Source organism: Carassius auratus, unplaced genomic scaffold (assembly GCF_003368295.1).
Source record: "Carassius auratus strain Wakin unplaced genomic scaffold, ASM336829v1 scaf_tig00215236, whole genome shotgun sequence".
Classification (NCBI taxonomy): domain Eukaryota; kingdom Metazoa; phylum Chordata; class Actinopteri; order Cypriniformes; family Cyprinidae; genus Carassius; species Carassius auratus.
The window spans coordinates 226,741-244,373 of record NW_020528000.1 but is presented as its reverse complement, the minus strand read 5'-3'; the positions used below and the strand labels follow the sequence as shown (position 1 = coordinate 244,373).

Here is a 17,633-nt window from a genome sequence, read left to right as displayed (position 1 = left end):
TCCTTATGGTGTTATTTCTACTTGATGAAACATTTTTTTTTTTTACATTCTACTCACAACATGTTTTTAGAATATAAATTTAAATAATGTTCTATTATTGGTGAAAATAAAGTTGATAGAATGTTGTTGGAAAAGTTTTTGTAAGATTTAAAGGTCCCATTTTTCATACTTTTTTGAAGCTTTGTGTTTACAGTGTGCAATATAACGTGTTCATGTTTCGCGTGTAAAAAAAACAGTATTTTTCACACAATTCACCTATCTGCATACCGCTGTTTTCACTGACATAAAAACGGGCTGATGTCTTCCTTGTTCTATGAAGTCCCTCCATCATAAATATCTAAAGAGTTCTGATTGTGGCAGCGGTTCCTGTGTTGTGATTCGACACCAGCTTAGCGCACACTGCCCTCCTGGAAACGCAATTAGGCTAGTTTTGGACTAGTTTTGAGAAGCAAGTGGGCAGGATTTGTTTTGAAAACCTGGCTATCCTGATCTGTAGATCTGTAGATCCTGCGCTGGCTATGTACTTATAATCACAGGAGCGTTTTTACTGACGAGGTGCGCATGAAAATCGCATTCGATTTTTTGTACAGCCCTAACATCTAGTTAACAAAGCTAGTTAACAGTTTTGCCCTTTGTGTAATAAGTTAAAGAAACTGTTAAACGCACCAACTTAAATATTAAAATACACTTACCTTTTGTGGTCCATAAACAACGCCTTCTCCAGACCAAGAGGGAACTGCTCCATCTTTCAAGAATAGTCTTTTTGCAAATACGGCATTAAACTGAATGAGATTGAGGAAGCTGTCCTCAGCAAAATGTGCTGCACATAGTTTTACATGTGGATTATAGTTTTCGGGAAAGAAGTAATTTGTAACCATTGATCTCTAAGTACAGCGTCCCTGGGAAGCCCAAACAAAGGTGATTGGACTCCAAGATGAAAATAACAGCATTTCGACGACATGAATAAAATATCTCGCTTGGCATTGAACTTTCAGCTTTAGAATTTAGCAGATATTATTTATACTCTAACAACAACATTACACACTAAATAAAAAGTTTAAAACATGGGATCACGAAGAAGGGGACCTTTAAATAACTACCCTGCTGAGAAAACCAGCATATGCTGGTTCGGTATGTTTTGATGCTGGGATGCTGGTTTATGCCAGTCCTTTGCTGGTTTATGCTGATCATTTGCTGGTTTATGCTGGTCCTTAGCTGGTTCATTCTGGTCCTTTGCTGGTTTGAGCGGGTCCATTGCTGGTTTATGCTGGTCCTTTGCTGGTTCATGCTGGTTCTTTGCTGGTTTATGTTGGTCCTTTGCTGGTTTGAGCTGGTCCTTTACTGGTTTATGTTGGTCCTTTGCTGGTTTGAGTGGGTTCTTTGCTGGTTCATGCTGGTCCTTTGCTAGTTCATGCTGGTTCTTTGCTGGTTTATGTTGGTTCTTTGCTGGTTTGAGCTGGTCCTTTACTGGTTTATGTTGGTCCTTTGCTGGTTTGAGTGGGTTCTTTGCTGGTTCATGCAGGTCCTTTGCTGGTTTATGTTGGTCCTTTGCTGGTTTGAGCTGATCCTTTGCTGGTTTGAGCGGGTTCTTTGCTGGTTCATGCTGGTCCTTTGCTGGTTTATGTTGGTCCTTTGCTGGTTTGAGCTGGTCCTTTCCTGGTTTAAGATAGTTTTTTGAGGGTTAATGCTGGTCCTTTGCTTGATTATGCTGGTCCTATGCTGGTTCATGCTGGTCCTTTGTTGGATTATGTTGGTCCTTTGCTGGTTCATGTTGGTCCTTTGCTGGTTTGAGCTGATCCTTTGCTGGTTTATGCTGGTCCTTTGCTGGTTTATGCTGGTCCTTTGCTGGTTCATGCTGGTCCTTTGTTGGATTATGTTGGTGTTACCACCCATTGTTTTGCATCTTGTCATTTTGTCTCTTTTATTTTTTTTTGTATTTGAAAGTAGGATGCTGATTGGCTCCTACAGGTTAATGACTGGCCCATCTAGATTGGTGCATTCAATCTTAGGCACACCTTAAAAGCTCTGATGTCACTTCCTTTCTCCAGTGCAGTGCAGAGTAGAGAGAGAGAGAGAGAGAATTGTTGGTTTTTGGTTGTTTGGTCTCTGTTGAACTTTGATACTATTTTTGTAAGTAGGAACTGATTGGTATTTTGACTCTATTGCTTGTTATGATGTGTATTTGCATCCCAGTGTCAAAACAAATCCTAACCAGCATATACAGGGTATGACCACAAAACTGGACGTTTCAACATTTAAAAACAACGTTTTTATGACCTAAATGTGTTAGTTTGTGAGCCAAATCCCCAAAATTTGAAATGCATTTTAGCGTGTCAAAAATAACTAGCTGAACTATCTAGAGGAAATGGCAAGATTTTGTTTTAGATATGCTAACGTGTAGCTATGCTAATGTTTGTGAGCATTTGGGCCTAGAAACATGAACTGCTCTCTTCTACCTCAATAGAAACTGGCACTAACCAAAATAGCCGCATACAAGAAGTCACTAACAGGAAACAAAGACTAAGTCTGCAAACAGGAAGAGTCTCTCTCACTCTTTTAGTCTCTGTTCTCTTGTACATTCTGCACTTGTAACCCTCACCTCATTCGCTCTCATTGTCGCACTTTTACATGGCTTCCATGTACACAGAAAAGTCTCTATGGTAACTTGCTGCACCAACTCCCTGTTTCAGTGTTTATGGGATGGCCTCGAGCACCCATGACTCCCAAAACAACACATTGTTAAACGTGTGAGAAGAAAAGCGCCGGAATGAAAGAGGGAGACACATACAGAGATAAATATGCGAAAGAGGATGTTGTTGCTGACCAAAGGCAACCACTTGGGAGCAACACTATTGACTAATTATAGTTCAGAGAAAGAAAGAGAGCGAAAAAAGAGAGAGAAGTGTTGCTTAAGAGTGCAAAAACTGACTCCATCCTCTGGCTATTTATATAAAACTGCAGATTGTTTTTTTGAGGTAGCCATGGCTGGAGCTGTAATCACTAGTGTTTCCTCAGTCGAACAGGAAACCAAACAATCCAGGCCCTATCGCCAGTGTGCCCAGGGGAGTCGCTCTGAGTGTGTGTGTGTGGCTAATTAAAATAGCTAAATAAACCTCCCCTTGTTCTGTATGTCGGACTCTGGGGCCACCGACACTTATTTGTGGCACTTTCAGTGTGGGTAGTTATTAGACAGCCAGACAGAAAGCTCAAAAAAAGGAGAGAGAGAGATGCAGTTCCCAGATAATCCTGAGCACTGAAGAAGAAAAACAAATGCATTTTTAAGAATGAGAGTGTTCTGCATTCCATGAGTTGCTTCTTTACAGTGGTGTCATTTGTTTTTAACTTGTTTTAAAACAATGCGCTTGCCTTTTAGTCAGCACGGTTGGTGCATCTGGTACATATACCATCTTGTCACAGCCGTCCTAAAAGTGCACACATGAGGTCTCATAAATAAGCAGCAATGACTCAAGCATCTTTTTCTTTTTTTTTCTGCATGATGACAAGACGGTGAAGAGTTTTTGTTAGCTTGCATTGGACTTTTACAAACCTTGTCTGGATTTGCACCAGTTAATTTATTTGAATTTTTTACACTTTTGTATATTTGTTCATTATAAGTCTCTATGAACAGTGTAACTCTGTTCCAAAGCACCGTGACTTTGCCTACAGCCTGCATTTTAGCCACATACTGTACGTGACATGATTTTTGTAATTATTTTTGCCATCTTCTGATATATCTTGTTGTTTTTTTAAGTTATATTATATTTTTAAAAGTATGTTTTTTAATACATTTTTGACTTCAATTGACAAGAAAGTACAGTACACATATAGGAAGTGACAAGATAATTTTATTTTTATATTATATATTTTATATTTATTTTTATAATTGTATTGTGTTTTATTATTTTAATTTGTTTTTAAAAGTCTATATATTTTTTTTATCATATTATTTCTTTTTAAATGAAATATATATATATATATATATATATATATTTATTATTATTCTTTTTATTATTATTATTATTATTATTTTCAGTTAACATTTTTGTTTCAAGTACCATTTTTTTAAATGGTTTTAGTCTTAGTTAACTATAATAACCCTGGAATGCAAGGGTGTAACTTAAGCCAAGATAGCAGGACAAATAATGGTTATAAGTAGGTCTATACTTAAAGTGTAACTCAGTAATCTATGCAAAATATATAAAGCATCTATTTTATCTAATATTTGTGCTTTATATTCTTTATGACAGTATCACATTGGTAGCTTGGCAACTATCTAACACCAAGTTTTATTGGAATCAATTGAGATTTGCATCTCTCATGTGAGTAACGGTATTGAATGTGGTTTAGAGAGTTCCAGATCAGTCGATAAGCAGTAAATGTGGTTCAGTCAGTAAATGAGCATCGATTAACAGGAATCAGGATACTGCCTTTTAGGCCGACTCACGCAGAACACATTTTTGCATTTATAAATATGACTTTAATATGTTTTTTATCTGATAGCAGCTCAAGCATGAGTGATTGAGTAAATATTAATGACTTGCATTGATTAATTGTTCAGTGTTGATTGGTAATCGTTCTGGTCATGGCCGAGTGCAGCAGCGGAGAGGCAGATATTTGTGCGGGGGGGTTTTGAAGCTCGTGTTGCTGTTGAATGTTTAAGTGGGGGTGATCAGAGGCCATCTGACAGAGAACATGAGCGGTTTTGGAAACTTGGGTCAGGACAATGTGGGAATATTATACTCAGGATGCATTATACATCAGCCTGTGTTCCACACTCATTCATTTTCACCTGACTCACACACACACACACAGGCTTCAATGCAATGGTTTTCATACTCCTGTTAAAAGTCATGCTTTCATGTTATAAGTAACAAAGCACAAAGCTAAGTGGCAGGAGCACTACAAATAATGTTTAGTGACGATCTTGGTTCATCAAAATGAAGATTGATTAAAACCAGTGAGCTGATATTGTCAAACAGCCCTATCAGTCTTTGTGTTCATGAAATAGACAGTGACAGAGTTGCTCTGTAGTGAACATTAGCATAAACTTTTAATGTTTACTATATGATGTTTCTATTGGTCACTGATTCGCTGTATGTAAGCTGATCCATGGACACTTGAGAGAAATGGACAGTGGACTATATCTTCAAAAGGCTACAATTAACTATTTTGCTAAATTAACACAATACAACTAGACAAAGGATGCTAGCTAACATAAAGTTACCATATTTTAAAAATCTGTTATAAACAACAACACATCCTCACCTGTGAAAGGTTATCTTCAGGAATTTAAATCTCTGCGTTTTTTTTGGCATCTTGGGAAAGCCATTGGTTTTTACGGTGAGCGGCAAAATGTTGACTGTTCCAAGATGGCCGACATGACGATGTGTCTGGAGCGACTGAATATGGCACGTACCGATACAAATCTTTGACTTCTACTGGGAGTTTTCTCTTTTAGGGTGACTGCTGTCAGGACAGAGCTAAAATACAGTAAATAATGCAGGAGCACACATTGTGTTTAATCACAAACACAATTAGAAGGTAACTCTGTCGCCCCCTTGAGTGTGGAGGTCTGTTACTGCAGCAGTAACACAAACATTATGTATAGCAGGAACACACACTTGCAATGCATACTGTTGTTTGTTGCCTAAATCTTGCTCTGTCTGAGGTTTGATGTTAAATAATAATTTATTGTCGGACGAGGTCATGTGAGAGTCTGGATTCCCAACACTTATTTCCATAGCAATCCAAACATTTCGAATGCATCTTACAATGTGTTACTATAAACAGACAGTCGATCCTCCCTTAAGCAAATCAGTTTCACGGATAACTTCCAGTTACCAAACATGTGCGTGTAAATTAAAGGATATCAAATGAACTTGTGTGTACTGTATGTCAGAACAAAACTGAAATGGCATATCAATTCAGTAAACAATGAACACAACAAATGAGCCACCGGGAGAAACAAAGTCTTGCTCTGCAAACTATTAAATGAACTTCATTATGCCTAAACTACCATTGAATCCCTTATTGGGTTGAATTAACATTTCAAATCCTGGCCAAGTTTTAGTACAGCTAAAAACAAGTAAAATGCCACATACTCTGCGAGCACACACACACACACACGTTTGCCCTCTCGGACGAGAGCTTTCTGAGGTTCTTGCTCCATCGGCCGCTGACCGGGGGCCTCTTCAGTTACTTTCCCAGGAGTGTCAGGTTTTCAGACCAGCTCCCCACTCCCATACCCCCCAGCTCTTTCTGAACCTCCAAACACACACACACACACGGAGAAAGCTTTCATCTCCAGGATCTGAGGAGATATAGACAATATCACAGAGGTCAGGGCCGTGACATGAGAATAGACACTGGAAAGATGTTTTCTCAGGCAGATTATTAAAGGAATATTCTGTGTTAAATACCCGAGCTGTCATCTGTGACCAATGACAATTTCCACAGACAATAATGTCACTGCGTGTTTGGTAAAAATGAAAGTGCGCACTAGTTTGGTTTTAATGGAAACTTTAAGCATCATGTCTAACAATGATGAATATAGTTAGGTTGTTTCCATGGCATAGTGTGCAACTCAAACATCACAATATATCTTTTGAAGGCCACTTTAACACATCCTGTCCATACTTTAATGCATAATAACCAGCAGTTCATCCATGTAGAAAAATATTCACATCTCAGACAACTTCACATTTCAAATAAGACACAAAATCTAATCTTATTTCTGCTGTTAAATCGTCTTGAATGCATTTAAAAAGTGAGGAAAAGGTCAACATAAATAAAACAAAAAAATAGATAAAATACCTCAATAAAAACTTCAAATGTTGTCTTTGCAACTGTAAGTTGAAGTACTTAAATCACAGACACACACACACAGACGCACACACACATATAATGACAAAATTGTTATGGCAAAATTGCCAAAACTGAAAATATAAGAATTAAGGCTAATTTAAAATAGGAATAAATACCTCAGAAGTATTTAAATTATACTTAAATGTGAAATATATTATTCAAACCCTCTTGTTTAACACAAAAACACTTAATTTCCTTAGCTATTACTAGAGAGTCTGAATCTTGATGGATTATAGTCCATATGTTTCCTTGCATATGAAGTAAGTGAGATATTTTCAGGAGGCAGGTTTAACAGCTGTGGGCGCTGCTTACTGCACATTTTAAAACCAAATGAAAATCAAGAGACATTATTACTACCACGTCATTTTATTTACTGGCTACTGGTTAACTTGCATTTTCATATAGCTAAATAAGTGTTTGAGTAATCTGTAACTCATAATACTACTTTTAATGAGATTTATGTTTGCTGCAAGTGCAATATAGTAGTGGGGAACACTGTGTTTAATCTCCACAGATAATGAACACACAATCTGAAGGTTTTGCAGATATCTGTAGAGGCCCATTACGCAGTTGTGCGTGTTTGTGAGGAGTTTTGCTAGTCAACACACAGCAGTCAGGGCTTGTTTTCAATCTCTTTGGAGTGCCAGATGCTCGGACAGCTCTTATCTACAGGTTGTAGTCAGGTTTTAGACACACAGCGCAACCCGTTCACACACAAAACTGCTGCCATGGATGAAGCAGCCATCGCTTACACATCAAACGATGGCCACTTTCACTTTTATGAACCATATCAAATCAAACCCTTCAAGAATCCAACTTTTCATGAGAAAATCCCTCTCTTTTTGAACTCGTCCCAACCCTGAGGAAGTTTTATAGCACGTTTCACCCCTCCTCTTCTGTCAGATGAGCATAACAAACAAAAGTGGCCATTGAAATGATCAGGGCTAAAAGAGAAACGTCGCTCCCTCGCACTCGCTACATGCCAATTACGCAGCCTAACATCAACATCTCCCGGCAGGGGGGCGAGGAGTTTGACCCCGGACAAGCAGATGTCACTCGTTCCACACTTCCTGTTTTGCTGGCTGGCGTTATTTTCAGAACAGCACACTCACTAGCGAATACACAAACCGGCTCTTTTTCTAGGCTCCCAGATTTACATCGACTGCTTGCCTTCTATTGTTCTCCATTTCCCATTCTGCAGGCCACATCTCTGGCCAACAGAAAGTGTGTGTGTGTGTGTGTGTGTGTGTGTGCTGTGTAGCTCACACTCGGCTGTAGCACAGCCTGTGCAGCTGGTGTTCTTGGACTGGGCTTGTGATGAAGGTCAAGAGGTGTAGGATCAGCAGAGCTGACTGACTGACAATCCAACATAATGCACCTTTACTAAAACCAGACTGAAGGCCTGTGCACACCAGTGCTCTTACAGATAAACATCCCAGAAGGGGTTTTGCAGTGATGAAAATAGAAAGCCATCCTAAAGAAACTTTCTTTAGTATGGAGAACATTCGAAGAATGTAAAGAACATACACTTTTGTGGAATGGAAAGATTCCATAGATGTTACAGGTTCTTCATGCCACTACAGATTTCTAATCATTTTAAACATTTTTTATTAATTGCACTGACATTAGCAAAGAAACACATTCAGATTATTACTAGAGGATTTAAACTTGGAGAAATTATTGCCATTTGCACATAATTATTGATTCCTTCAAACTTGGTTTCCTTTTTTCAATACATGAATAGGAGAAGCGATTCCTCTTTGTCATAACAAAATGAGAAAATCATGACAAAATTGTGAGGAACATTTTGTGTCCTTTTATATAACTTTTATAGTTTACGTCCTGTTAGCTTACTGTTGTTTTTTCTCTTTCTTCCCTCTTTCATTGTGTATGTGTGTAACTCTTTGAATGCTATCAGTTAAGCTTTTATTTTCTCTATCCTTATTTACATTTAATTCACATGAAGTTATCATATGTTCTGTTTCCTTCTCTACACTTCCATTGTCACCATTACTGTTATCATAGCTATTCTGTTTTTTTTCTTTTTATTTCCTTTTTCCAAAACATATTACTATTAATTTTCATTCATTTATTTATTATTGTTCCCCCTTTCTCTTTCTCTCTCTCGTCTCCTCCCTCGGTCTCCCTTTCTTCTCCTACTATCTTTTTGGCTCGGGAAAGATCTGTACAAGGAATGGCCAGTGTTTGTGAACACCCTGTGGTAGTGTCTGTGAGGTCTAGGTCATGCACCAGTGGATCGAGGACCTACGATTCAAAGGAAATGGGTTCTTGTCTTATCTTGCTGTTTTCTCCCATCATCAGTCTGAAATAACACAATCTCCCTCAATATCTCTTCACCCCTCCACCTCCTGTTCCCTCTCCTCACTTTCCTGTCTATCATTCATTTGCTTTCTCTCCTCTTTCGCTTTCTCATAAAAGAGCTTTTGTTTAGAGGACACGGTTCTCAACGAAAAACTGAAAACGTTTTATGCGTTTCGTCTGGACATGTACATGGACAATGGTGTTTTGGGGTCCTGAAAACATAAACTTTAAAAAATGGGTTTTAAAGTGCAAGTTTTTGAAAAAATGTATAAGTCCAGGGTCACTTGTAGTAATCTCCCTCATTGTACGTCCCATTCAAATTGCTCGACACTTGCGCGATCTTGATTGTTTGTATTCACTGCTCTGTAGAAGAATGCTTGTGTAGTGTTTCTATCGCCAACTACTTGCCTGCCGTGAATAATACAGTGTCGTTAGTTATTTTTGTGGATCCATGTGAAAGAGGATTGTTTTGACAGCATGTCATCTATTTGCAAAACTATTTAAAAATGCAAAGAAAAAACATACATTGTTGTTGTGTAAATGCATCATTAGTCTACATAAACCACACCCTCTTATTATAATCGACTAGCTCCGTCCCATCAACAACCTATTTCGATTCAGCTTTTTCACTTGTGTTACAATTCGGAAGAAAAGTTCTTTGTCTACTTCCATTTCATTGCAACTTAACGCGTTAACTGCAAATACCTTGCATAAACAACACATTGATGGTGGATCAGTAAGATATTTGGTTCATGTAGAGCAAAGTAAACTATATTCTCTTGTGAAATTAAATGTATTAAACATTCCTAATTCTAACAACCTGTGTCAGAATTGTTTAATGCATGATTTTCTATTGGTGTTTGTTTCTATGTGTGCATTTGCCATCAGTTCATGTATTCTCTCAGAAATCAAACCTGCAGTTCGAGCTACAGGAACTCCTTAATGTGAAAATACTGTGCAATGTGACAAAACCACGACCAATCAGAACAGATTTGATGTTGATTTGTAGTGGAATTTTGAACCAATGAGATCCTACTGTGGGCGGAGCTACCCAGCATGACTCATCAGAAATCAATAATATAGAAGATATACATAGAAATGATCCTGTCAAACGTCATTTCCTGTGGCTGTGAGTGATTTCTTAAGAAACTAAGATTTATGTATAAGGAAACGAACTTTTCCCACATTGTGCTTGATGACTTGGTGCTGTTTCTACTGAAAAACCTAATTCAAAATGATTGTATAACAGTGTTAATATAATTTTACTGCTGCAATATAGTATTGAAATAACTGTATTCTTTGATTATGTGTGATTACATCTCTATCATGAGATCACCTTTTTTGGCACCTGTAAGCATTATTTTTATCCAAACAGGTTTTGAAGTTACTGGGCATCTGACTATAACAACAAGCAGTTGCTATGAGTGGTTACTAACCACTTGTCCTTAAAAATAAATAATTACCGGATGCATAAAAGCTAAATGAGACACTATTTTTAAACTTGGGTGAGGTGAATGGTCACAAAAGGGACTATGAGACATTTATTTCCATTACTGCCACAGTCAGACAAAAAAAAAAAAAAAAAAAAAAAAACACAAGTTCCAGTGTATAACACACTCCTACTTCCATCCCTCTCACACCCCGACCTGTCTGACCAGCACAACCAGTTTAAAATGCCTCTCTCAACACACGCTGACTGTAAGTCAAGACGTGTGTGTGTGTGTGTGTGTGTGTGTGTTTAGTAGGGCTGTGTATTGCCAACAAACTCAAGATACGATGCATATCACGATACAGGACTGCACTGAATTTCACCCCAGCAGAATTTAGTAAAACAGCTGTCTATTAAACACTGCATACTGTAGAGCTATTTCTAACTGTAGGCAGAGCAGAAAGTTGAGCGCTGCAGTCGGCCTCCATAACTGTACCACAGTATAACAATACAGGTATGCCAAAGGTTTCATGTTAACATCGGGCACTCTCCACCAGGTACAATATTCGGATTGTTTGCATCTTGTTTTTAAGCCCATAAATAATAATGCACTCATTTTAATATGTATTGTAATACTCATTCTACTCATTCTGTTATATTAGTGTTCCTGTGGCTCAGTGGTAGAGCGTTGTGTTAGCAGCACAAAAGGTTGCAGGTTCAACTCTAGTAGTGTAAACTCATTCTATTATGTCGCTGTGGCTCAGTGGTAGTGTTGCAGGTTCAATACTATCAGTGTAAACTCATTCTGTTATATTGGTGTTCCTGTGGCTCAGTGGTAGAGCGTTGCATTAGCATCGCGAAAGGTTGCGGGTTCAATACTATTAGTGTAAACTCATTCTGTTATATTGGTGTTCCTGTGGCTCAGTGGTAGAGCGTTGCATTAGCATCGCGAAAGGTTGCGGGTTCAATACTATTAGTGTAAACTCATTCTATTATGTTGCTGTGGCTCAGTGGTAGTGTTGCAGGTTCAATTCTAGTAAGTGTAAACTCATTCTGTTATGTTTCTGTGGCTCAGTGGTAGAGCGTTGCGTTAGCATCGCGAAAGGTTGTTGGTTCAATGCTATTAGTGTAAACTCATTCTGTTATTGGTAGTGTTCCTGTGGCTCAGTGGTAGAGCATTGCGTTAGCATCGCGAAAGGTTGTGAGATCAATTATATTAGTGTAAACTCATTCTGTTATGTTGCTGTGGCTCAGTGGTAGAGTGTTGCGTTAGCATCGTGAAAGGTTGTAGGATCAATTCTATTAGTGTAAACTCATTCTGTTATGTTGCTGTGGCTCAGTGGTAGAGCGTTGTGTTAGCATCGCGAAAGGTTGTTGGTTCAATGCTATTAGTGTAAACTCATTCTGTTATTGGTAGTGTTCCTGTGGCTCAGTGGTAGAGCATTGTGTTAGCATCGCGAAAGGTTGTGGGATCAATTCTATTAGTGTAAACTCATTCTGTTATGTTGCTGTGTCTCAGTGGTAGAGCATTGCGTTTGCCTCACGAAAGGTTGCGGGTTCAATACTATTAGTGTAAACTCATTCTGTTATATTGGTGTTCCTGTGGCTCAGTGGTAGAGCATTGGATTAGCATCGCGAAAGGTTGCGGGTTCAATACTATTAGTGTAAACTCATTCTGTTATATTGGTGTTCCTGTGGCTCAGTGGTAGAGCATTGGATTAGCATCGCAAAAGGTTGTGGGTTCAATTCTGTTAGTGTAAACTCATTCTGTTATATTGGTGTTCCTATGGCTCAGTGGTAGAGCGTTGTGTTAGCATCGCGAAAGGTTGTGGGATCAATTCTATTAGTGTAAACTCATTCTATTATGTTGCTGTGGCTCAGTGGTAGTGTTGCAGGTTCAATTCTAGTAAATGTAAACTCATTCTGTTATGTTGCTGTGGCTCAGTGGTAGAGCGTTGCGTTAGCATCGCGAAAGGTTGTGGGATCAATTCTATTAGTGTAAACTCGAAAATATCGAAGTGTTTAAATCGCTAAACTGCAAGCTGACCGGTGTTTTCAGAAAGCCAGCGCTTTTATCCACAGCAGAGAGAGAGCGAGATCACATGGTTGCCAGGTTACATCTCTTTATATCAGGCAACCCCCGGTTGTGTTCCTCTGCAGCCAGATTAAACCTAGTTGTAGCTTATATAATATACTCTATTCATAATTTTTTTTAGAAACATAACATTGCACTTTTCAAATCCATTTTAAATGCTGTTCTTGCATTCAAATAAAGCACGGTCCAACTGCTGTGCATGTGCCGCGATATCGATACTGAAAAATGCTGTCGATACTAATTTTGTCAAACATCTGTCGTCGTATCGATGTATCGGACACAGCCCTACTGCCTAGCATATGTATGAAGCACTTTAAACACCTTAGCAGCAGCCCGGCATCACAGTGGCATGTTTTGAGTTCTACACAGAGCTTTAAGCAAGGAAGTTTATGAAATCCTAGTATAAAACAACCTCAAAGCAATACACTGAACTGAAGAACTTATAATGTAACATCAAGAAGGTCTTTAATCTTCAAGGTTCAACTCAAGAACCCTGTACAGCAAAATAATGGCTCTTGGCAAGCAGAGGGATTTTGTGATCTGAACTGAACCACTGAAGAGCCTTTTAAGAGTGTGTCAACAACTCCTTCACACTTTCTGTTTTGCAGACATTACATGGACAAGAGAGACATTGTAAACCGAAAACCTAAAATTATCTCTGACGTGCCAGCATTTCTTCCTTACTGCTTAATGAATATTCAGCTACAGGAAGTAATTCACTGCAGTCAGATAGTGAGCTAGAGTCTTATATCATTCAAGGAAAACATGCACCTAGTTTAAATGGTGTCTTGTCCTAAAAATACAGTTAGGTTAATGTATCACAGTTACTAATAATTACTATTAGTATTGCTGTTGCTCACAGTCCGTGATTTGTTCCTTTATAAACTATGAGACCTATAGAATATCATGGAGACCTGCTTTTTACTGTGAGAACAATATCAATATTAGATAGAATTTGATGCCTTTTAATTTAAATTAAGCAATTATTCCTAAAAATCTACTGCGCTGGCAGCTCTGGCATCAGATTGAAATGCCATTGTTTTTTTAATATTCCAAAAATACTTGAAAAAAATACTATGATATTCTTTTGATAGACTACTGTTCAAAGGTTTTGGGTATGTAAGAGATTTTATTGCTTATTTATGTATCTTCTGCTCATCAAGGCTGCATTTATTTGTTTAAAAATACAGAAAGAACAGCAAAATTGTGAAATATTATTACAATTTAAAATAACTGTTTTCTATGTTCATATACATTAAAATGAAATTTATTCCTGTGATTTAAAGCTGAATTTTCAGCATCATTCCTTCAGTCTTCAGTGGCACAAGATCCTTCAGAAATCATTCTAATATACAGATTAATTTTAGTTATTATAATTTATTTTAAGTGTTGAAAACAGCTGTACTGCTTAATGTTTTGTGGAAACTGTGATTAAATATTTTCAGACTTCTTTGATGAAAAAACAAACAAACAACTTTTGTAACATACATTTTGATCAGTTTAATGCATCCTTGATGAATTAAAGTTTTTTTTTTTGTTTTGTTTGCTGACCTCATACTTTTGAATGATATTGTTTCTTCATGAAGATTAAAAAAATTCAACAACCAGTTTAGTTCGCAGTCGGTCTGACACTCTTATCTTCACCAACTCACAATTTCCTAAGAAGCAGATTCATACTTTCATATTTTCCTGCAGACACTCGGTCTCACAGCTTTAAAGGAAAATGCCCTGTCACACACACACACACACACACACACACACACACACACATTCCTGTGTGCATTCCACTGCACATCTGCTTGTCTGTCACTTTTATTAGTATATCTGTTGACCTGTTTCTATTGAGTTGAGTTCTATTGTTTCCTTCTCTGAGTAGGAGTACAACAAACATGCTTGCCTCAGTACACAGACATTTATTCATGAATTATTTATGTTACATTTATTTATCGTACTATAAACTACCATAACAGGTATTATAGATGTATTTGGTACTGAATTATTACCATGCTTTATATTTACAAAGTGTTTCAAAGGGTTCCACGATAGCAGTATAGGACTTTTTTCAAGAATATTCATATCCGTAGCTCTCCATAGGTCGGAAAACACCGTATTGGTCAATTCTGTCTCATTTTTTTCTGGGAGCCTGAGTCTTTTCCTGAAGCTGGCAAGCCTGGACCAACAGGACATTTTTGGAAAAACCATGCAGTGCTGAAAGCTGGAATAATCTAGAGAGGAATATAGTATGTTGTGTTATCAGGAAGGGAATGCTGAGGAAAAAGAGATGTGGGAGTCGTGTTATTTCCTGGAATACAGTGGAGCGCTGTGGAGCGTGTACACTGGGTCCGGGTGGGAATATGTTCGATGTTGAGAGCTCAGGGAAGCAAGAACCCAAAACACGTTCGGCATCCAGCGCTGCGGTGCCAGGATGTTCCTCCTCTCCATTTCAAGATCCTAACATGGGGCTGAGGAGATCCTGGAGTGTGTCAGAACGTGTCAGGACATCCTCTGATGTGTAAACACCTCCAGCATTTCATTTAACCTTCAACCAACATCATGCACCTCTTTTGATTATATTTCTTATGCTCGTGTGCTCTCCAAGTAAAAACAGTAAAATTACAATATTATTATATTAGAAATATATTTAAAATAAATGTTATATATGTAATGTTTATAATATATGTATAATGAAGAAGTCTAATAAGTAGTCTCTCATGCTCAATAATGCAGCATTATTGTAATTAATAATACAGTAAAAAAATAATATTGTGAAATATTATAACAATTTAAACAGTTTTCTATTTAAAATAACCCTTAAATATCTGGAAATGTCATTTATTCCTGTCTGAATTTTCAGCAGCCAGTAGAAAAGCTGAAAATAAACATGCAAAACAATCCACAATGGCTTAAATATAATAGATTTAACAAATCTTCAACTCCTCGGTGCATATATATATTATTTTTTATTTTTTTACTTTTATCATTTATTTTTTTACATTGGATTTAAAATAACTATAATATATATATAAAAAAAACATTGCGATACAAAGCATCATGACTCCAGTCTGCAGTGTCTCGTGATTCTTCAGAAATCTTTCTAATGCTCTGATTGGCTGCTCTAGAAACACACTCTTTTGATCTCATTTCTCATTCTGTTTCTCTGTCTCTTCCTCTTGCATAACACACCAGCTCAGAGGTACATATTGTTCCTCACCGGCTGAAGTCATTCATGACTCATTTTCGCCGCTGCTGATTGGTCTTCTGTAGAAAGCCTTTGTGTTCATTGACTTTTGTGTCAGAATAACGGTGACAAAACCGTCACAATTCACAGAAATACAATAGTGAGTGTGCTTTGGGCCGTCAAAGGGGCATGAGTCACCGTTTCTGAAGCACTAGATCTTGTGAGTGTGGGAAACACAGCTATTTTTGGGAGTCTTTGTTGGAATTAAGTGGGAAAAAGTCTGGAAATACTGAAATCTCTATATGGCTGAAGTGCTCTTTTAACTCCTCGGATGAGAAATCTGTCAAGCGCTCTGGGCAACATACATGCACACGGCGGCTTTGTGATTTTCCTGTCTGCTCTGTGTGAGGGTGATGCAGTCCGTCCCATTGAGTCACTGGTACCATGCAAATATTCTTAAAGCAGCATGCAAAAGTTATGCAAATCAGGCCGACTTTGTATATCAGTGTGGAATGTGCTGTAAGGGAAACATGTGCTCGCGCTTACATCTCTCAGACTCTGTATATTCACCCGCTTTCTACTTCTTTCTCCACCAATGGAAAGGACTTGCCATTTAAGCAGCATGAATTATTCAGTCAAAATAACGTAGGCTGACCGGGGCTAGTTGTCACATGGGAAAGATATCACAATCTCAGTAACTATAATGATACTTTGATTTGAATTTTTTTGCATTGTGTGACATTATTTTTACATTTACATTTCCAACTTTCTATTCTATTATTTATTCTATTTTATGTGTATCTTTTATCACATCTTTATGCTTAAAAAATTAGGTAACACTTTATAATAACTGCACACTATTAATCATTAACTAAGCATTAGTAAACCGATAATTCATAATTTATAAAGCATTAATAGACAGAAATAATCAGTTTATAAATACAGATATAAATGCTTTATTCTTGATTTAGAAGCATATCTATAATGTGTTTAATAATTGTATTTTCATACTTTATTCATGATCAATTTATCATTTCTCAATGAAGAATAGCATTATTTACAAACCAGTCATTTAGGAGTTGCCAATGATTCATAAGATCACAAGAAATGTAGTAAATTCAGGTAGTTATAAAGCATTTAGTAGTGGTCAGTTAACTATTTATGTGAGCTCATCTAAAGTGAGGACTAGTTATGCCTTGTAAAGCATTTATAAAGGGTATTTAAAGGCTCAGTTATCTTCTAAACAAAAAACGGAAACAAACACCACACAGTGATAGAATATAGAACTATTAACAGCCTTTAAATCTCATTTGTAAAAGCTTTACAAGGCATAAATAGTCCTCACTTTAGATGAGCTCACAAAAATAGTAAACAACTACGTATGTTTTATAACTACCTGAATTAACCCTGAAATACAGTAGAAATACATGTTAATAAACCATTTATTAACACTATAAGTAATTATTACTATATGTCTGAAAAAAAATATGTATGAATGCACATTTAAATAGTTTATTAATCATTTACTTACAATTTCTAAGTGATCTTATAAACCACTGAGAACTCCTTAATAACTGGTTTGTAAATAATGCTGTACTTCATTGAGAAATGATAAATTGATCATTAATAAAGTATGAAAAAACAATTATTAAATACATTATAGATATGCTTTTAAATCAGGTATAAATCATTTATATATGTATTTATAAACTGCTTATAAATGTCTATTAATGATTTATAAATGA

The 17,633-nt window shown here is 37.1% G+C and overlaps 1 protein-coding gene across 5 annotated transcripts in view; it reads left to right on the top strand.

The window, feature by feature from the left end:
• Window positions 1-17,633, top strand: part of LOC113094071 (histone deacetylase 7-like) — a 74,609-nt gene that overhangs the window by 28,981 nt on the left and 27,995 nt on the right. The window lies entirely within an intron of this gene.